The 22,899-nt window shown below is 39.5% G+C and overlaps 1 protein-coding gene across 4 annotated transcripts in view; it reads right to left on the bottom strand.

Annotated features, from left to right (window-relative positions):
• ZNF536 (zinc finger protein 536) overlaps nucleotides 1-22,899 on the bottom strand; it is a 406,541-nt gene that overhangs the window by 270,915 nt on the left and 112,727 nt on the right. For all 4 annotated transcript variants that reach the window (XM_072422428.1, XM_072422427.1, XM_072422426.1 and 1 more), the window contains one exon: nucleotides 11,577-11,686. The gene's annotated coding sequence lies outside the window, so the exon portion shown is untranslated. The remainder of the gene's footprint in view (nucleotides 1-11,576; nucleotides 11,687-22,899) is intronic.

The raw sequence follows: 22,899 nt of genomic DNA, 5'->3' as shown, positions 1-22,899 counted from the left end.
CCACCCGGCACTTTTCAGTAACCACTTAGCTGTTTTTGGTCGGTTACTAAAAACTTGGGTCACAATATAGGGCCATCAGCTTCTTCCCACCTGGCGTAAAAAATATTCCAGGGAAAATACTGAACCGGAACTCCAACATATGTATTACCGTCGAAAAAAAAAACATTCATTGAGAATTCCAATTTAATCTAACACATGTAGGGTCAGCAGAGGAGAGACAGTCACTCTTCAAACCAAAACCCAACAAATATTTTTTGTTTCATATATGTCCCTATAATACATCTGTATAAATACATTGAAAGTGAGCCTGTTCCCGGATATTCATATACAAGCAATAAAATGGTAGGAATGTCTTGTCTTCTTTTTTTTATATTTTATGTATTTTTATAAACTCATATTACAATTGCATTGTGTAAAAAAAGAGAGACAGGGAAATACTTTCCTCCTGAAGAACATGCTGCTCAAGGCTCCCATTAGTGTTTCCCATATAACTAGAAGCCTAGTAGGCATTCAGTCATGTGATCCTTGCTAAAGAGGTGATCAGCCAATCTTTTTTTTTTTTTTATAAGCTACTTAGTAATGTTGGGCAATGGCTTCTTTTTACAATGAAAGTCTATGGGCTCTATTTATAAAGCAGAAACTCTGACATACCCCCAAACATTCCCTAGTGGAGAATCAATTACTGCCATTGAAACACATGGTCCTGGAAGATTCCCCACCAGGGCATGTTTGAGGGAATGTCTAAATCCCTGCTTTATAAATAGAGCTCAATTAGTCTTTTAGAGCAATGCCATGTGGCTGCCATATCATCAGCTGTAAAGTACAGAGGAGCTACCATTTCAAAAGTCAAAAATTGTTAATAGTAATGTTATAATAACATCACCAAAAATACATTGCACTTTTCATTTTTCTATAGCCCCTCTTCCCAAAAAGCCAAACATAGTGAGTCACATCCATACAGGAAAGTCCAGGAACAGATATATGGATATAACTATAAATATAACTATAAATATGGATATAATAATATACAGATATAACTCGTATGGTTACTCAGTTTCTAAGCACTTTAGTAAAACATTTACATTTTTGGCTTTTAGAGTTGGATTCACTGTGAAAGCAGTTTTAGAAACTTTGATCCTTCCCAATAAGTATTCTGCAAAGCTTTATAGAAGGGCAGGGCTGCCTACCTGTTGGCTTTTGCTATCCAACGTGGCATTTATTTTATGATGCAGTTAGACCAGGTAGCCTGATCACTAAAGTTGTGGCTCTTTGGGGAAAGTAAAACATGGTGAAAAATCATGTTCCATGATTTAAAGCTCAACCAGTATCTGAAATTGCTGCAGGATAACCCACACAATGGTAAGGTATATGAATCCTAGAGTTCCACAGAACCCTGGTTAGAAAATACTCTATCTAGGAACACTATGTTTGGCTTTTGGGGGAATATTAAAATTTGGAGTTCCAATGAACCCTACGTTTCCTTCAGAGGTCACTAAGGGTTCCATGCTCAAAGAGCAATTTGTGCTTCCCAGATAAGTATAGGTGACACCAATGATCTTTTTTGCTATCTGTAAGGGTGACATCCTTCCCAATGGCCAGCCATGTAAGAGACATTCTTCCCAATGGCCACCAAGCTAATGTACTGTGTGTTGTGCATATAGTAATTATAAAAGGGGTTCCCTAGGACCTGAAAGTTATTCCAAGGGTTCCCAATGCTAGAAACCTTGAGAAAGTCTACTTTAGAGAATCATGTGACAACAACCTTCTGTCCTAGCCCAGAAGGTTACACTGCAAAAACTAGAAAATCTTACCTGATAGAACAAACTGGTTGCATATTTTAATGCATTATGTCGGCGGTTTACTAAGTTTCCTAAGATTTAAGAAAAAAATTACCCCTACGAATTACATACTTTAAATTTAAAAATAATTCATCCGATTATCTGAATTTTGTATTTTCAGAAAAAAAGCTGTATGGAAAAAAAAAGACGAAAACAGGGCACCGATATCGTTCTGCAAGCTGTAAGGCAAGACCTGGAGGCGATAATCGCTCCAGCCACCTGTTCACGGGTTTTGCCAGGAAGAGATTTCACTTCTCTAAACTCTGGTAACCTACTTTCTCAATGACCAGTAATTAACACTTGAAACAAGTCTAAAAATAAGGTTAGTTAATAAATAATAAGGACTTTGCTGTGTAACTCTCAGTCATCTGTCACTGTGTAATATCTTGATTAAATTACGTTATAATGCTAATTTCTCGTGGCTATTTATTAAGAAAGTTAGCTGGTTGCGCCGCCCTGGGATTCGACAGGAGCTTGAACGCTTTGTGCCTGTGGTGAAAACGATATATACTGTACATTATACCAACAGCAAGAGTTACTAATTGGTACATGGGCTGCAAACTCAACAAAATGGCTTTTCTGGTGGGAATGGATTTTAATTGTATGTCGAGAGAGTAAGCACTATGCATAATATCAAGATTTTGGAATATAATCTGATTGATGACACTATTAAACATTAATAGATTCAGACACAAAGAATAGGAGATGTAAGACTAGAGGAATGTTCTAAGCTGTGAAATGGGGCCGGCTTGGTTTTTGGTGAATCTCGGAATTTAGAAAACAAGCAAAAGAAAAAAAAATATGTATTGTGTCATTATAAAAAATTATTTTCCCGGAATTGGCAACTACACATGAGCTTCAGATGATCAACTGAAGTAGCCATTGGAGGCCACCAAAAAAGTGGCACTGAGAAGAGGAGATGCTTCAGACTTCCTCCGCTAGCAATAGATATCACTGCCTGTTCCATTATAAGTCAAGATTTTCTTGGAATTTGCAACTATGCATGAGTTTCAGATGGTCACCGTCAACTGAAGTAGCCAATAGAGGCCACCAAAAATGTGGCATTGATAAGAGAAGATGCTGCAAGCTTCCTCACCCTACAACCCTTAAAACTGAAGAGTTGAATAGCCCTACATGTCTGTATATTTTATTTTCAAGTTATGTAATAGCTAGGAGTAGTTGGTCACATTTATCTGGACTTGGTCATACTTCGGCTCTCATCCAAGTAGCACATCTACTTATCATTAGTGTTAGGAACAAACTCCAGCTTTTATAGCCAGAAGGATAAAACAGCCACCCAATCTAATCACAGTGTTGTATTGAAATGTGCTACAAAGCCAACAATTTATAGAGCCTCTCATGATCTAGGGTCAGGCTCGGGGGATTGTGTGTTAAACCTCCTGAGTGAAAGGTTGGCAGACTGGGCTTGCTTTATTGAAACTCTCCAAGACAGGAACAGATAGACTTGGAAGAACCCGAATGACCCAGCATGCCTGGAATAGATCTGGTCCAGGTTTGAAAATATTTGCCAACTGTTTGCTTGATTATTCACGTTCTACCATGATCTCTCTTCAGGTTCCCCCAAGTCTATCTTGGGAGCTTCAATAAATCAGGCTCTATGAGTTTTTTGGTGAACCTTGGATGTATAAAAAACTTTTTAAAAATTAAAAAATAGGAGACATTTAATAGAATTACTATCTTAAAGGGTTCAACAGAATTAGGTATCCCTATTGGAGGTTCTCATAATTTCAAGCCCTAATGACACCAAATTTTGGACACTTTATTTCTTCTGGACAATTAGAGTGATAATTCTTCACAACAGGGACACAAACAGCTATGCAATCTTAACAACGGGTCCAACCTTTATGCAAACCACTTATATACGGCAATACGGCCGAGTGTGACAACCACGCATCCAATTAGTCTTCCAGTAGCCATGTTGTCCTTAACAAGATCCACTGAACCATCTCTGTGTTGAACATAACACTTTGTTTCATTTTTACCTCTACTAAATTCTCCTTTCCGTTTTTTCAGCGCCAATGGCATTTGTTTGGCATCACTTGCGTGGTGTGAGATTATAAATGGTCGCAAGTAATCACTGTCGTTAACACATTGTTAAGATAAGTGAGGAGTTCACACATTCGGTGACTCAGTTCTTACTCCGCTGTCTTCTAGGACAGATAAGATCAAAGCTCGCTGATCACAACATTCTTTCCCGGCTTAGAGATGCAAGCGGTATATATTTTTTTTAATTTTTAAAGGAAGCAATCAAAGGGCAAACAGAAAAGGCAACAGACAGGCAGATCTAGACAGCGGATGTAAAATCTGCCTTTAATTTCAACAATCTTGGGTTTAAATGATACTCTGTATATAGATTGCAGTGAAGATTCACCTTACTTGTGTACTCATTTTTCACTAATAAGGTCTGCTTGGCCCAGGAAGACTGCAATATGCATCTGCTCTTTGGAGTTGTCCAGTGGCAATCATCAGGTGGTGCAAAGTGTGCTTCTACACAAGGGCACTGAACCCTTTTCAGTTAACGGGGCCCCCTTAGGAGCCCCAAGTCAGTTCGGCAGGGGAGGGTCAAGCCAGTTTTGCACAGAGGACCATTGTTGGCTATGTCCACCACTGGTGCTGTCCACAGCAGACTTTTTGGGACATTTTTCCTCTGCCATTATCCTCCTAGGTTCAGTGATCCCCAACCTACTTCTTGTGAGCCCAAGCTGTCCCAGGATGGTCTATCATTTTCAAAAAAGTATGCACAGTCCCTCCAACTAGTTACAATCTGTCTGCACTGCAAAGAGAAGCCTAGAGACTCAATGGGCCTGATTTATCAAAGCTATCCAAGACTGAAGAAGATAGATATTTATGGGAATACCTGGGTGATCCAGCAAAGTTGGAAAGGATCTGGTCCAGGAATGAATATCTTAAAATTTTTTGCAATTATTTGGCAAGTGTTTTCTGGACCTGGATCATTCCTGGTGTGCTGAATCACCCAGGGTCTCCCATGATAGTGTATCTTCTACAGTCTTGGAGAGCTTTAATAAATCAGGCCCAACAATGGCTTCATTGGGTTTACAATAAAGTATGTCATCAAATAGAAAGGTTTATTAACATATATTATTAGCATGTTGATGAAGGGTAAATGAGGAATTTTCAGCTTTATGAGGTTATATAAATTTCGTATATGGGGCGTGGCCCTATATCAGTACACTTAGGATGCCTCCAAACAGACTATCATTAAATATTGCAAGGTTGGTTATTCTATATCTTATTCTCTAGCAGTTGTTCAGCAATAATGTTCCCTGAACACACCACCATAAAGCGTTAAATGTGATTGGCTGCTAACAATGTTTGACACCTGCCCTTTAAAAAGAAGGAAACTAAAGTAAAACAGAATCTATAGAACTCAAAATCACGTCTTTGTAAAAAAAAAAAATAGATAAATAAAAAAAAGTAAAAGCCTTGTTATAATTTACCATTTAATCTCGAGTCTTTCAGAGAATCTATTTTTAATTTGCAATCTGATTTGTTTATGTGAAACCGTTCTGAATAACAACAGGCATTTCTAGAGGAAAAAAAAAACTTCTGGCAAGTGGCTCTCTCGATGTCTAAACTTATCAGTTTTTCACAGGAAAAGTGTGGTCAGGCATCCATTCTATCATTTAGAATAATAAGAATCTAAAACCCACAAGAGCTTCCTTGAAAAATATGCAAATAAAATATGCAACAGGATATGATATTCAGTTTCCAGATGTTTAGTCTTTGCCTTTGAAGTTTCGCCTTTTAATCTTTTGTTGCGATATGTATTAGATAGCTATAGTAATTGTATCACACGCTCTGTGCCTATAGCAGTCGAGATTACTTTTATTTAAAGGGACACTGACATGGAAATTCTTTTCTTCGCTGCCTAGAACAACAATATAATATAACCTTTGTTATATTTTTAGGAACAATTGAAGTCTGACATATTTGATGCAGTAATGGGAGAACTTGCCTTGGTTTGGTGCTTGGCTGGGTTTTTCCTTGAATATTCCTAGCTAAATGCCTGAATTACAATTATGTGGGTGAATATATATCACCCCTTTGAAGTTTTTGATGTTATAAATGGTATGATGTGAGGCTGATGGGTAGTTTTTAATGTACTCCCAGGTCCTTCCCCCATAACACTCATTTTCTTTAGCTACAGGTTTTGTTCTTGCTTTGGTTTGGTGCTACCCCAAGTTTTGTTCTTGAATATTCCAAGGTAAATGCCCCAATTACAACTTTATGGGTGAATATTTAACGCCTTTGGGGTCCTTGATGTTGTTTATGTCACATTGTGGGGATGATGGTTGGTTTTCAATGTACTTCACGGTCCTCCCTCCGTAACACCCACTTTCTTTAGCTACAGGTGTTATTCCTGCCCAGGTTTGGTGCTTGGCCAGGTTTGGTTCTTGCCTTGGTTTGATGTTCCTCAGGTTTTGTTCTTAAATACTCCTAGCCAAAAAGGTCCCAACTACAATTTTGTTGGTGCATATATATATATATACTGATGTTATACACGTTATACTGTGGGGCTGCAAGAAATCTGCTGGTTATGTGCTTGTCTTGGTTTGGTGCTTCTCAGGCTTGGTTCTTGAACATTCCTAGCTAAATGTCCCAATTACAATTTTGTGGGTGCATATACAACTCCTTTTGAGTTCCCTGATGTTCTTTATGTTATACTGTGAGACTGCTAAGTAGTTTTCATTGTACTCCTACATCCTCCCTTCATAGCACCCCACTCTCTTTAGCTACAGGTTTGGTTCTTGCCTTGGTTTGGTGCTTCCCCAGGTTTGTTCTTGAATCCCCCTAGCTAAGTAGACCTAATTTCAAACTTGCAGAGGAAAATATAACCCATTTGTGGTGTTTTATTTTTATTTTATTATACTTTGGGTTTACTAGGTCATAGGTCCTACCTCCAAATCATCCACTTTCTTTAGCTACAGGTTTGGTTCTTCTGCAAGTTTGTTTTTTTGCCCAGGTTTGGAGCTCTATGGGTCCTTCAAGTGTTCTTTAACATCCAATGCTGTCAAATTAAGAACCCGATGGGAATGCTGCAATCTATTTACATCAGTGACCTGGCTTCAAGTTGGTTATTAACGTACATCATGGGCAGTATTCCCACTGGCATCACCATGGAAAGCTGCCCGCTGCTTACATGTCTAAGCAGCTCCTGGCAACAATCCAGAATAGTCAAATAAATAAATATAAATGGCTATTAAAATAACCAACATTCACTCGTGTCAATGTGCCCATAGTTTTGCTAAAATTGGAAAAGGGCCAATTCACTTTGCTATGTGAACAACCTATAATCGTTAACATAATCAACCCATTGTCCCTATGATGATTTCTAGTTGATTTTTATTTGGGAATGCTTTACTTTTAGTGCTGAGGAAGAAGAGGGGACGTGTCTGACCAGGTCTGTTATATTACAGAATGCACCGGGATGTGTGGTCAGACTCTGGTGTCTATTGGACTGCACAATCATATTTTGCCACGCCACACAATTGCTGTCTCAGGAAAAGGGGAAGTAAGAATATCACAATGGAGCTTGTTAGTACAACGTTCATCTGACTAATATTCTACTTCTGTGAGTTTAATTGGGCTCTTTCTCCAATGGGGACAGGGATGAATGGTTGTTTCGGGAGCTTTTCAGCACCAATAACGTATACACCAGCATGATATTATCACTTATATAAATCCAGAGCTGACATTTTTACTGTGTTAGTTTAGCAAATATATATCATGTTTCATCTTTCCCAAAAATACAAACACAAACCTTTCCTTTAAAGTGAATAAATTATAACAAAGAATGTCTCTTATTGTTTTCCTGTTAGGCTAGGAAATATATTCTTGAAAGTGTTTTGCTAAAAAAAAAAAAAAAAAAATACTTGTTGATCCTTCCAGAAATAAAAATGGATGATAACATCCTGCTCTCTTTTCTGCATTATTATTACTTTACATTGATTCCAGTTCTCTCTATACATACAAACCAGGGTATCTGGCAACTAATATTTCCAGAATTAAATTAGGGGAATTGTAAAATACTTTAGGGAGGGACAGAGGGTTACAGAGTTAGGGTTGGGTTGTGGGGATAGAGGTGTAGGTTAGGGTTTGGGCTTAATGGTTAAATTGTATAAATATGGTATGCATTATGAGTCTTTAGTTGGAGCTGTAAGGTTACAGTTTTGTTGTGAGGATAGGGCTTCATGGTTATGGTTGAGTTTTTGGATAGGGCATTATGGTTGAGTGTTGAGTTACATCTGTAGGAATCGGCATTGGCTGTGAGGATAGGGATTCATGGTTACAGTTGGGCTGTATGGATAGAGCCAAATTTTAGTAAAGTCATAAAGTTAGAGCTGTAAGGTTATGATTTGGTTGTTAGTCTAATGCTTCTTGAGCTGTGTGGATTGGGCTTCATTGCCAAATTTGATTAAAGTCATGAAGTTATTTCTCTAGGGTTAGGGTTTGGTTGTGAGATTAGGGCTTCATTATTATGGTTGGGCTATGTGGATAGATCTGCATTAGGGTTGGAGAGTAAGAGTTGTAGGGTTAGGATTAAGGGTTGGGGATAGAGCTTTAGGGTTAGGGCTTGGTTGCGAGGTAGGATTAGAGTTTAATTAAGGATAGGGCTTTATGGTTATGGTTGAGCATTAGTATGGGGCTGTGTTTGGGTTCATTCTTGAGCTATAACCATAGGGTTTGGGTTTGGCTATAAGGATAGGGCTTCATAATTAAGGTTAGGGCCAAATTAGAGTGGAACCAGAAAGTTGGAGCTGTAAGGTTATAGTTTGGTTGTGAGGTTAGAACTTCATGGGCTATATGGATAGGCCAATATTACAGTTAGGTCTTGAAGTTAGTGCTGCAGGGTTAGGGTTTGGTTGTGAAGTTAGAGCTTCATAGGTATGGGCTGTGAGTTTGGGGCTGCATTGGGACTGAGATGTGGATTTAGAGATTTAGGGTTATGGTCTAGTTGTTGGGTTAGATCTTTATGGTTGTGGTTGGGTTGAATAGATAGGGTTGCACTAAGAATGGATTGTAAGGTTAGAGCTTTAGGGTTAGGGTTTGATTGAAAGGTCCTCATGGTAAGGTTTTGGGCTGCAATAGGTTTTAGTTGTTGAGTTGCGGTGTTACAGTTACAATTCTGTTGTGGGATTACAATTGTACAATTTGGGTTGAGTGGTGGCTTTACAACTACATGTTTAGGGCTGTGTTGTACGGTTAAATGTTGAGGCTAAAGTTGTGTCATGGTGTTAGGTTTGGTCACAGTTCGGATACATAATGATGATGATGACAATGGACTAATAAGTTTACTGAAATGTTGAAAACTAAAATGTGCTATGTTAAAAAGGTGAAAACTAATCTTTAGTTTGTGAAGCATGTAAACCTTGCAGAGTTACCAATGTTATGATTTATTCTATCCATCTACTCATTTGGTCAGTTTTTTATGAGCCTTATCCCTCAATCCATCAATATAGCAGAGCTGGGTATATACTGTATTTTTGGTAAACCGTTTTTATAGGTTTACTTTACTGGCATAAAGAGACACCCAGCTTGTCTGGAAAGGGAGATTACATTATTCTTTTGTTCCGATCTGATTGGCATCAATTATCAGTGACCATGAAAGAATCCTCATTACATTCTGTAGTCTGAATACCTAAATAAATTGCATTATCAGATATGGAGATGAACATATAATTAGTTTTAACCAGTTTGTGGCCAGATGGCCTGGGCCAAGATTGAACTGGCATGATGAGTATTTAGGTATTAGCAAATGAAAAAAGAAAAAAAAAAAAACACTGTCTAGGGTTTATTTAAAGTGAACTTGCATTACATCTATAAACTAGAATATTACATTTGTGGTATACCCGAGAAAAAAAGTTATTAAATAGAAACAGTTAAAACAGTGTTAAGAATTCTAATATTTAATCTTAAATTACTAAAATTTATCAACTATATTATGTTTGATTAGCCCAACCCCTAAGGTACCCAACCTAGCCCAGTCCACACAGTGTTTCCCAGCTACGAATAGTACATAACAATGTCAAACTGGGGACCAGACTCAAGGAAGGTAGGTAAAGCTAAATATGGGGCAAATATACATCTTTCAATATTGAGCCCATATAGCTATACCAATTTAAAGGGGCCCTGTAAAGAAAAATAAATAGCAAAACCTACATTACAAGAAAAACTTGGTGGCAATAGTTCACCATTGCCAGTGCCCATACCTCCAAACACCATGCCACTAGGAAACCGACACTTTTGGAAGTGTTAATCTCCCGGGTCCACCCATAGCAATAACTGGTTTCCCTCCCCTGCCAACCACCATATAATAGGACGACATGGTTGACGTTAGATGGAGGAACCAGGAAGAGCTGGTGGTGAGGTCCAAGAGTTTCCAATAGCCTTTTTCACAACAAGGTCACTTTAGGATTGCATATTCTTGCATAGACCCGATCAGTATTAGTTTTATTTACCTATTTAAAAGGGGTGTCTAAAATAAATGTATTTCTTTTTGGCTTATCTTTCTCCTTACTTGCTAAGAAAATCAATGACTTACAGCTAGCCATTAGCATGGAAAGGCAGAAGTGTGGCAAACTGAAAACACATTGAATGTTGCTGTCAGTTTAAGCCTACAATAATACGCTAAATTATGTCCTCAATGAACTTCTGCACTGGATGTCAAGGGTAAGATGGGACTCCTGATGGGCCGAGTGAAAACATCAATGACTCACAATGGTAGAAGGTGCTTAAAGTAGGGATCAGAAGAAGCAGCTACTATGAGTGGCCCTTTTGGGAATGTTTTAGGCTGGCTTTGCACCAATGAAATGCAATATTTCAGAACATGCATGCTTGGTAAAACAATAAATAGTAAAATGCAACATTTTCTATGGTGTATGATTTACATCATGCAGAATGGACAAGTCATTTTTTGCATGTAATAAAGAGATATACCAAAACACTTTTGGCTGTATAATTAACACCAAAAGGGAGCAAAAGAGAAAAGTTTAACCATACACCATATACATATGGTGTAAATATTTATACCATATTTTGCCTATTTACAATACCCAGTACTTCGTGATATAGGGAGTGGGCCAAGTGAGCAATTCCAATGTGGCATGTTTAGGGGTAATAGCCAGTGGCTAGACCCAGGAACCAGTGTTTCTCAACCTTTTTAACATCGGGGAACTCTTGAAATACCTTTCAGGTCTTTAGGGACCCCCTGCTATAATTACTATATATATCCACAGCTCACAGTACATTAGTGAGGTGGTCAGTTGGAAAAATGCCTCTTACATTGCTGGTTATTGAGAAGAATGTTACCCTTTTAGAAAACCAAATAGATCATTGGGGTCAGTGGTAACTGCCTTGAGAGGTCCAAATTGCTCATTGCACCCTCTAGCAACCTCTGGGGGAACCCTGGTTGAGAAACACTGATCTATGTTTTTTTACCAGTTGGCTCTGAGTCTCTTGGAGCAAAGGTCCCCAATCCCCGGTCTGCAGTCCATTAGTGGACTGCAGCTGTCTGACAGGTGGGCTGGCCAGTGCACCCACCAGCGGGTTTAGGAGAAGGACCCCGCTTTGGGGGGGGGCACACCGGCTAGAGCTGTGGACCACATCTCCCCGAGACATTGCAGGCTCGGGGAGGTGGGTAGGTTGTGTCCCTGGCTCAGACCTGCGATTTAGACAATACTCCCAATATGTTCTTACCTTAACAGCTGACCTGCATGCTTGTTTTAAGGACAGATGGTCTGATGGGGGTAGGCGGCGGCCTTTAGGCCAAGACGGACTTGTTCACAGAATGCCTTATTTCCTCGTCACTGCAAAAAAAACAAAAACATCATGTAAACTAATACAAAAAAAATCTAATTTGCAAATCTTGGCATCTGTCAGAGGTCAAGGAATATCTGCGTAAAAAAGGTTATAGGTGAAATAAAATCCCAACGAAAAACCTATCCCAAGGCAAGGCCACCGGTGACGTCCTTTAGCCAAGAAAGCTTAACACTCGGAGGCACGAGAATCCTTCATTTTCATCAGATCAATACCTGCTTATATTTATCACTATTCCATGCAGCCGCCACTCCTGACAACCTGCATTTTAGCAGAACGCGCCAGAGCCAGGACAATGCAGCTTTTAATACTATTTACACCTGAAGTCACAATTCCATTAAGAGGGCCTGTTTTGTTAAAGGAACAGCAATTGATATTATTATATTGGCAGATGCTTTAAAATCCCTTTGTTCTTTTTTTTTTTCTCCAGTCCTCTGTGTTCTTGATCTAGTCCGTGCCAAAAGCTTTTCAAACTGCTAAATACTTGACTACATGTCATTATTTTTCCCTGTTTTTTTTTTTTTTTTAAAGCTTTTTGTCTAAACTTACCAATTTGTAAAAGAGCCTTGCTGCTAAAAGAACGACGGGTCTAATCATCTGTACAACAATATTTGCTATCAGGCATCCTAAATAGATTATCATTCGTCCATCTGTGTGATTATTGATTTATAAGGGACATAAGCTGCTTTAAAATGGAAGTGTTCCCACTAAGGGCTCCTTGTATAAATCACACATGTCCTCAGATATAACACCCATCTTTCAACATATTGTCCCCCCCCCCTTCACTTTCCCTTAAAAAAAAAGCAGCAAGAAAGGAACGAATGATAAATTGTTTCTAATACACCGATCTAAAGTGATATGCAAATCTGGCGTGTATTTTTTAATATATTACTTGGGAAAAAAAGAGAGAGGCGTCATTTACATATGAATGCTATATGCAAATGCGAGTGACACAGCAGATGTTTGTGAATATAATTGACCTATATGTGAATTGCATCAGAACCCTTAACGCTATTAATTCTTGGGAATATTGTCCCCAAAAAAGGCATTTTGTGAAAGTGTAGAGTGGAAGGGATTTTTGTCACTGTTCAAGAGCAACAAAAAAGAAGGTCACGGGCAGTTTTTTTTGTGTTTTAGATATGACATCATCACGTGATAGGGTGTATTGATTATTAAATGGCAAAAACACTCGATGGGTAGTGTTGGGGGGGCACCATCATGTCCCCATTTCCATGCCTTTTTTTTTTTTTTTAGATATACGTTCCCTGCTGTGCAAAAAACATAGATGCCATTTAATCTTTGTTTTGACAAGGGACTGTATCAAATAGCCCTTTGTCCATAGACAGGGACCACCCTGCATCTGACAGTATGTTTATGTCCCAACACTCCGTCTAGGATGTTGCATTGTTACGACAGCTTAGCAAGGATGACTGCGAGCCACTATTGTGTGCTTAGCAGCATAACTACTATGTCACCTCCTAATAGGAACCTACCTAATAAATTACTCCTTTCAGGTCTGGCAAACTGACATCTCTCTGCAAGGGACAATTTTATATTTGTGCCACCGAGCAAAATTGCTTCATCGCAAGCCACTGTGGATTAGCATAAAAATTAACACTTAAACTCCGGCTTATTTGCTTCTCCTCTTCCCTGCCACAATAATCAATTTCCCTTATAAATCTGATTAGATTTTACGATGCTTGTTATTCAAAGCATGTCGCCGCACAGCATTCAGAGGCAGGAAGACTATTTGTTTAAATAGGGAAAAAAAGCATTAAAAAATGTATAGGTGCTTTTCTTTTTTTTTTTTTTTTTTATTTCTATTCCTCTCTGCTGCTTTTTTTTTCATCTCATATTATAACATCAGTAATTGATTGCACACATTAATTAACATGTAAGGTAGAAAATGTTGCATTATGCATGATTTATTTTTCATATCTTGTTGGTTCGCTCAGCTCGGTGCCCTTGTGCGTCTAGGACATCAGGCCCCCCGTTCAGGTCCAGTCATAAATACCAGTGCTTGCTCTTCTGAAAGTTATTAATGTCAGATGCAAAATGAGATTTCTTTTTATTATTTTATTATTATTATTTTATTTTTACCTACTTACTAATCCACCCGAGCCGCTTTGAGTGATGCGAGCTTAGACGTCGGACGGTGGGTTTGATCTTGCACACGGGCCGATAGCATGCAAATATGTTCATTAAGGCGCCATTTGAAAACAGGCCGCTGCAACACTTTGAGCGCCAGTCGTGGTTGGAGAACGCTGCTAATTAAAGAAGTTGAAAGAATGGCAGTAAAAAAAAAAAGAGAAAAGTTCGGTGTCCATCAGCCTTTCAAATTGCCAATGGGCGAGGGTGGCATTTTGATTGCAAATCAACTCCTGTTTTAGAGGGAATGGAAGAAAAATAGATATAGACAATCAGTGTTTTTATAGCGTGCAATTTGGAGTCAAACCCATCAGTATGGAAATGTCCAAGTTGTAATGTTTACTGGTGATCAAATAGAGCAATGAAGGAAAAGCAACCCCAGCTGGGTCTTGTATACAGAACCTGAAAGCGTAATTAATATGGTAAAATGCATTATATGGAGCATTATGATCCCAGGCAATCAACCTAAATAAAGTGCACCTGTAGGTTATTAACTTTTCATAGGTCACACCGGGGAAGAGATTACCTATACACCCAATGGTGGGAATTCTTTATTTGCATAGGCACTTTAAGGGACTGTCAGGGTGTCCTGCAATGATATTAAAACTAAAGCATGTTATGGCACTCTACATTCTGAGCTCCAATGCAGAGCTGTTCATTTATATTTTTTATTGTCGGACTGTGAGGACTATTGGTGTCCAATTTGTGAGATTTTTCTTAACTGCACACCTTGTAGAACAGGAAGAATGAGCTGAATATTCTCCAAAGTCAGGAAATCCTCTAACTTGAAGTGGTCCCTGAAACGAGTGCCCAGTTTTGGAGTGACCCAGTGGCAATGGTCACCAAATCTAAGAAATCATAAATCTTTGTAATGGGGATACAAACTGAAATAAATCTGTGATAGTGGTTCTTACAACCTCACCACTCTATTCAAAGCAAAAAAAAAAGTTTAGATACACTTGGACTTGATCCTGGCCCATGTCAGTGTTGGATTATCCTACGTAGTAACCAAGAGACTGGAGCATCCTTTCTTGACCCTTTTAACATGGGGGAACCCTCGAAATAATGTTCCAGTCTTCAGTGATCCCGTGCTATAATTACTAAATCAACAGCTCACAGCACATTAGTGTGGAGGTCAGTGGGAAAAATTCTTACATTGCTGGAGGAGGAGGAATGTCACCCTTACAGATAGCCAAAAAGATCATTGGTGTCAATGATAATAGCCTTGGGAGGTCTAAATGGCTCAAGGAACCCCTAGCAACCTCTGGAGGAACAACAGAGTTCCATGGAACATTGGTTGAGAAACACTGGCCTGGAGGATATCCAGATGACTGCCTGGTGGATAGTTCTTTGGATAAAACAGTACAGGCAGTTGTTGCTTAGGGGGTGGGCTATGCTTGTACAAAAAATGTCAAGGATGACTACTCTGTGTCATCAATCAAAAAGGTTGGGGTGAGGTTCCTCCATGCCTATGGCCTCCTTTGACCTTAATCCATCTCGGGTCCATGTTCACCAAGAATGTGAGGATGTCAATCTTTACAATCAATAATGGTTTTATGATGAAAGATAATAAACATAATTATACTTCTGTACATTCTCTAGCTTTAAATATGGCAGTTGATAGTCATTTAGGGTAGCAGTGCTGAAGTCTTTCTAACTCCCCAGGTAGTCTCACCACGTGTCCCTGGAAGACCACAAAAGACATTTGTCTTGCAGTTATTAGAAACATATGAAAATCTATCAAGGCAGAACTGCATTGAACTTTTTGATGTGCTAATGTCACGTTTCATTGTGTTTAGCTGTATTTTGTCCTCTTGGTATTGAATGTGCAGAGCTTTCACTGATGTGTGCATGAAACTTCAATAGCAATAGACGTTCACTGTGCATTTCTCATGAACTGATGTATTGGGGACATAGAAAAAAAAAATAAAATGAACACTATACAATCCAAATACAATGTAACGGATAATTTTAGCCAATTTTCGATGAGTTTAATTGTGTTACAAACATAATGCTGAAAACGTTAGATGAATGTATTGATGTAATCATATTGGTTCAATTAGACATCACTGTGCATCCATAGGTACCTGCAAATGAGGGGTGAGGGACAACAGTCTGACCACTGTGTCAGGTCTGTACCTGTCTGGCACCATACCTGTGGATCATTCAGGAAAGAGAGTGCCCATTGGTGGCTTGAAAACATTGATGTGACATTTCATTTTTGCCCGCAAACCCTAGATTGCTGAAGGAACGTGGCAAAGTTCCTTTGTGTTTTTTTACTACATACTGACAGTTGGGGCTTGTATACAAGGACCAGGGCCACCATAAGAAGAGCAATGGGGTACTTCTGTATAGGGCCCCAATCAAAGGAGCTTCATTTTTGCTGTGTTGGAACTTTTAGACATAGGGGAGGGAAACAAGAAACTTTACCTAGCATGGGGTCTAGTAAATTCTGGTGGTGGTCTTGAAATGGACAGTTGTGCTGCCATTGACAAAATGGCTTCTTGTGCGTTTTAAAGCTCAAAAAACGATGCATACAAAGTCTCTACTGAGAAGGTTAAAAAGAGTTTTTTTGGCAGATATTGCACCATTATGACAGTGCAGTGCGGAGAGCATAGACTATTATGAGAGAACATGGGGATCCAGCACACCTGGAATTGATTTCCTAAAAATCATTGACTAATATTTGGCAAATGTTTTCAACACTGTGCCAGATGCATTCCAGTTGGAATGGTGGATTCCAGTTGGTTCCTGAATAGTCACCCATGATAATCTTGATGATCTTCTGCAGTCTTGAAGAACGTTAATAAATCAGACGCATTGTGTAGCATCTTATGGTCGAAGTGCTTGCCAACCACTTTAATATATAGGAGGTTGAAAAACATTTTGGATCCAATTGGAAGAACAAATACAACATCTATCCTTTCTTTACCTCTCTATTTCCTGTTCAACGCAGCTGAAATGACAAAAAATTGATTGCATAGTTTTTTCCAGGCATTTAATAAACCTCCATAAATGCTGGCAAATGGCACTGGGCACCAAATGAAACTGGCTGTCTGGTAAAAGACAACCAAACCACCGACCTTTGAAGTCTTTAGCTCTATGAGAGAATAGTTCTTTTTTTTATAGAAGCGTTTTTTGGGGTTTTTTTGGTAATGAGCACTGGAGTTACATTATGTGGTCAGTTTACATACAAATAATGTTTTGGAGTTCAGAAACCCTTTAAATGCCCTGGTAAGCTTAGAACTCCACAGCCGGTTACAACCCATCACATACAATTTAAGGTACAACCCCCAGCCTGTACTTTGCGCAGTGACATTAAACTGTTATGCCACACTATTTAAAGAAAATAACCCGTACGGAGCTAAAGATATCATTATGGCGCAGGCCTTGCATTACAAACAAAGAACCTTTTGTGGGAATGAGATGCAAATTATATGCTAATCACCAGCAATCATAAGCATAGCCTATTAACTAAGTTCAGTTAATGTTGAAGGCACTAAATAATGTCATAATAATTACATCATATGTACACCTGGCATTAGCCCCCGCCATGGACCCTGAAATAGGGGAGATTATTGGAGCCAGGCCAGAGATGCTAATTCTATTAAAGAAGGATTATATCCCAGCAGGCACCAAGACACAACTGTCTCTCTAGGTGGCATGGGAGACAGGCATTGATGGAATATGTGTGACTTACCAGGCTGGGCATAGGTCCCAAAGGACGAGGACAAGATTGCACATTACAAAGATCAATGGTAGGGATGGTGACTGCGACTTGGGAAACCTAAAGCTCTATTCAGGGTCGGCGATTGAAATATAGTAGATTCCTCAAACAACATAACCACCTCGGAGACATGACTCTAGACAGCTAGGTCACCCTCCTTTCTTTTCAACAAAAAAAGTGACAAGGGCATCTCTCTGCTCTCCCTAGAGCAGTAATCCCCAGCCAGAGTTCCATGGATCCCTAGGATTCCTCCAGAGGTTCAATGAGCAAATCATGCCTTTTAACTGACTCCAATTATCTTTTTGGCTATCTGTAAGGGTGACATTCTTCCCAATGGCCAGTAATGGTAGCAGCATTATTTGGATATAGTTATTATACAAGTGGTTCCCTAAGACCTTAAAGTTATTTCAAAGGTTCCCCATGTTAAAAAGGTTGAGAAACATTGTCCTAGAATGCCCCTATGCGTATATGAATGCAGGACCTTTGATGCCTTGCTACTCCGAGTCTAAGTTAAATATCTGTTGGTGATCACCTTTAAGATTGGAATAATAAAGGATAGTATACAACTTTTAATGCAGGTGACCAGCTCATATACCTCTGCGGCCACACACAGTCAGAGCAAACACTGGTAAATATTCTCTCTCTCACTATTGAATCTTCAAAGCAGGAAGCAAAGGGAAATCTCCCCAGCAGGAAAGAGCAAAATATAACCCAATAAAATTTTAATCATTTCCTGCTCCATGTAAAAAAAAAACTTTGGCTATACATACACTTTACATACTTTGTTTTGGATTTTTTGACCCAGGTTAAAAGAATTGCGTTCTCCTGTACATGTAATATATCCATCAACGCATCAAAACCAAACAAATCTAATTATTTTTTTAGGATTGTTTCGGATGGGGGGGGGGGGGGGGTGAGTGTTCAAAGTGCAGTTTTATTTTTATGAGAGTGAATTAATTAACCCAACATGTACTATCTCCTATCAGGCCAAGGACGTTAGTTTAAAGATGTTTATTATCAAATGCTTGCATTCTGCACATTTGTGGCCCACACACACAAGGATTATTTCATTCCGGTTTAGTGGAACATTTTTTTTTTCTTTGAAAACTCAAAAGAATGTATTGTTTTTGATTACTAAACTCTTTGGCACTTAAAAAAAAAGTCTTTTGAGTTTACCCCGCTGAATAAAACGTCCTTTGCATCCAGAAACTCATCAGAGAAAAGATGAAGCTGGTTAATGGGAATGGTGTGGATGTTGTATGGCACGGTAAGGTTCTAGTATTGGTTAACTTTGGTAAAACTTGTACTAGTACAAGCTTTTAGGAATTCCACTATTATCAGAGGTCAGGAGGGAATCTCACTAATAAATCTGAGCTCTGTGATAAGAGGAAGCATTCTCACCTGAATCTTGGTAAGCTTTGTGAATTTCTTTCAGATCTGCGCAGTAATCCAGTATTAATTTTGTCTATGTGCAGGAACTTTCAGGAATAAAGACTGGTCACTGCTGCTTTTTCTCCTCCTGCAGGGTGACTGGTCTTGTCTCCGCCCCTCCTGTAGTTTTCTAAAGGCAGTCTGTAGTAAGTGACCTGCCTGGCCCCTCCCACAGCCCTGCTTTCTGCATAAGCTATTTGTAGTACAATGATATTATACTGCTCGAGGTAATATTTGGTTTTTACAAAGACATCAACCATATATGCTAAAATTTAGATCAGAATATTTATTACAGGAGGTTAACATTAGGGCCAATTCAAATACTTAAACTATTTCTATGTAAAACATAATTAAAGGGTCAGTCCACCCTGATATGTTGGTGTTTGCTAGATGCAGAAGAGATAAACTACTGGCCAGCTTCTCATGTCTCCTGGTAATATCTATGCACTGAGGTCCCGGGTTTGCACACCTGCTGAGCCCATTAAAGGGAGTCTACTAATATTAAGCTGGGATCCCAGGTCTCAATACCTGTTGGGCCCATTATAAGGGGTCTTCTAATGTTCCTGGGCAAAGGTCTGCACTCCTGATTTGCCCATTATGAAAGCCTCCAACCATTCTTGACCTGAGTTCTTGGGTCTGCACTCCTGCTGTACCCATTATGAAGGCCTCCCATCATTCTTCAGCTAAGGTCCCAGGTCTGAATAACGGCTGTGCCCATTATTAAGACCTTCCAACATTCCTGACCTGAGATTTTAGGTCTGCACATCTGCTGTGACCATTATAAAGGGTTTCCCTCCATCCCCGGTGTATTTATTTCATATAAAACAGAAATGTAACAACGGGAAGTAGAACACAAAAAGGTGGTCAGATAAACCCAAAACCAGGTTCCTTCTCTATGGTCAACTATGGCGGAAGAGAACTCATTGCTGGAGTAACCAAGGCAAAATAATTCAAGAGCTGACTCTGCCAAACAGGCACCACCTAGGGCTTGAATATCACTTTTGGTTGTACCCCTTAAAGTGGAACTAAACCTGCAAAACTAACTTGCCCCTATTACCTCCAAGAGCACCACCATCTCCTTCTTTCTTCTCTTCCTGAACATGTTAATTGGCCATCTTGATTAGCTGCCTTGGGATGACGTTACTCCTGAGCAAACAAACAGTTCAATCCCAGCACGTGCAGGGGAAGCCGGGAGAGTCTGGCATCCAAAGCTGCAGCAGAGCTTTTTGTCAGATACCCGGAGTGATCAGGCAGATAGAAGTCATTTTTGAAGAAAAGACATTGCCTGCAACATTCTGCAATAATGACCTGCCTGATTGTTGTTTTTTATAAGCGGAACTTTACTTGCACTTTAAAGGGTTTTTAGGTCAACATAACTTGACTTATTTTATTTAGCTGTCTCAGCTAAAAAGGCCCCACCTGGGTGCAAAAATATCACATGGAGTGACCCTATGGGGGACATGCAACTGGAATATCAATTTATATGAAGGAATAATGAGATCTTGAAGCATGCAACCCTTTTTTCTGCACTCATTAGACTTTGGCTGAGCTTGGCAAATGTATTGCCTACCAGCAAGCTGGGCTTTTTGGGACTTGTAGTACTGCAGCAGATGTTAAGCCACAGGGCTGCCCAATCTCAGCACAAACTGTTTTGATTTCCTTAGAAGCTGAACTTAAATGGGATATCTATGTGGGAACGAGCTCTCATTGTATCAATCACAAAAAAACAGCAATGTGTGCAAATCCCTGGTACGCTACATTACAGATGGGAGTTCTAACGCCGAGACTGTCATCTTTTGATTAAGAAAAGGAAATGATTTCACTAAAAAAATATTCCCCCTTGTGTTGTTTTGTTTTAACAGTGATTGCATTCACCACTGATCTGGATACATTTATGGAGACTCCTAAGTAACTTCACGCTTACCACCATCGCTGCAATCTCAACAAACTATCTTTGCTTCTTGCCAATTATCCAAATATCATAACAATAAAAATATTTTTAAAACATTTCTGAGCCCGGTAAACATCTCGTCTACAAAGACCCCAATATAAACAGCACGATGCATCAAGAGGAGTTTAAACTGTGCTGTAAAAGCAGCTCTTAAAACAAAGCTAAACAAAAAATGTAAAACTTCCATCTGGTTTATAATGTCTTTCCCCTCCCATCTTTCTCTTGATTGGAAAACGCCAGTTTAGTGATCCGTGCCTTACTAAAGAGATTGCCAGGTCACAGACCTCAGAGAGAGGGGGCAAAGTGGTAATGAGTGAATCTTTTCCTCCAGTTGTTGGGACTCAGGCAGGAATGAATGGCAGAGCTGAGACTGGCATGTTGCTACATTGAGATGCAGCCATTGAAAGAATGGTAAATGGTTGCTAATTGGTTGGTAGAGGCCAATTTTCTGGCCTTTTTATTTGTAGATATGAACCCTAAAATATTGTTCGATGCATATCATAGTGATTCCCAAACTGTGGCCTGAAGACCAGACCGGGCTCTTCAATTGCCTTTCCAGACCCAGGATCAGAAGTCCTCTTATTGATGCCAATGATGGGGCACTAATCCCTACAATGTCACCAACTATGAAGTACAATTTCTCCTAGTAAGAGGGGCCAATTAAGTGCCATTGTTCTCATTCCAATCAATTACAAAATTGTCCCCAATTTTCCACAATTGATTTCGTTTTAACAAAACCAAAAAAAAAAAACTGTTGTTCGAGCTAACTTAGCTGGTTCAATGTATCAGTTGTGTACCCAACTCCTAACTCAACTTCCTGAGTGCTTAAGAAGATATGTTAAAGGAATTTCAAATTGTAGTAAAGTTTTATAAAGAAGAGGGTGGGAGGAGGGCAGGAAGGATGGGTGGGATGAAGGTATGCAAGGAAGGAGAGAGGAAGGGTGGGAAGATGGGATGGATGGAAGGAGAGAGGAAAGAAGTGTGGGTGGAAGGGATGGGATAGGAGTGGAAAGAAGGGTGAATGACAAGATGGAAGAAGACATGAGGAGAGGTGGGTGTAAGGTGTTGAAGAATAAAGAAAAGAGGGTGGAAAAAAAGCGATAGAGGAGGGAAAGGTGGATTAAAGAAAGGAATAGAAACAGATGGAAAGAGAAAGGAAAGAAGCGTGAGTGGAAAGGATAGAATAGATGGAAGGAAAGAGAAAGGAAGGGTGGGGGAAAGGCATAGAAGAAGACAGAAAGGAAGGGTGGATGGGTGGAGGAACTGGAAGAAGAATGGAAAGAGGGGTGGGTTAGTGTCTGTAAGGAAGGGTAAAGGAAATGGAAGGAAAACAAAAGGAAGGAAGGGTATGTAGGTGGAAGGGATAGACAGAGACTGGAGAGAGAGGTGTGGAAAGTATGGAAGGAGAGTGGAAGGATGAGTGGGATGGTTCAAAGAAGTATAAGGGGTAAGGAACAAAGGATCGGTGGGTAGACGTAAGGAGGAGAAGGAGACAGGAGAAAGGGTAGAAGAAATGGAAGGGAATCGGAAGAAAGTGTGGGTGGATGGGTGGAAAGGATGAAAGGTAGGTGGGATAAAGGACGGATGGGTAAGTGTGTGGAAGGGTTGGAAGGAAAGGAGAAGGAAGTGTGAGTGGGTGTAGAGTGAAGGAAGGGGACAAGAGGGAAGGGTGTACGGGTGGAGGGGATAAAAGGTGAGTGGAAGGATGTGTGGGTTGATTGGAAGGGATATAAGGGTTGAGGAAGAAACCATAGATGGAAGGGAAGGACAAAAGAAAGCAGGACCTAAGACTTAAAAAAAACCTTTATATACTTTTAAAGATTTTAAAAAGAATGAGAAAAGGAAGAGAAGATAAAAAGATAGATAGATAGATAGATAGATAGATAGATAGATAGATAGATAGATAGATAGAGGGATAGATAGATAGATAGATAGATAGATAGATA

The sequence above is a fragment of the Pyxicephalus adspersus genome, chromosome 9 (genome assembly GCF_032062135.1).
Source record: "Pyxicephalus adspersus chromosome 9, UCB_Pads_2.0, whole genome shotgun sequence".
Classification (NCBI taxonomy): Eukaryota; Metazoa; Chordata; class Amphibia; order Anura; family Pyxicephalidae; genus Pyxicephalus; species Pyxicephalus adspersus.
The sequence above is the reverse complement of the archived record's forward strand: the minus strand, read 5'-3'. Positions and strand labels throughout refer to the sequence as shown.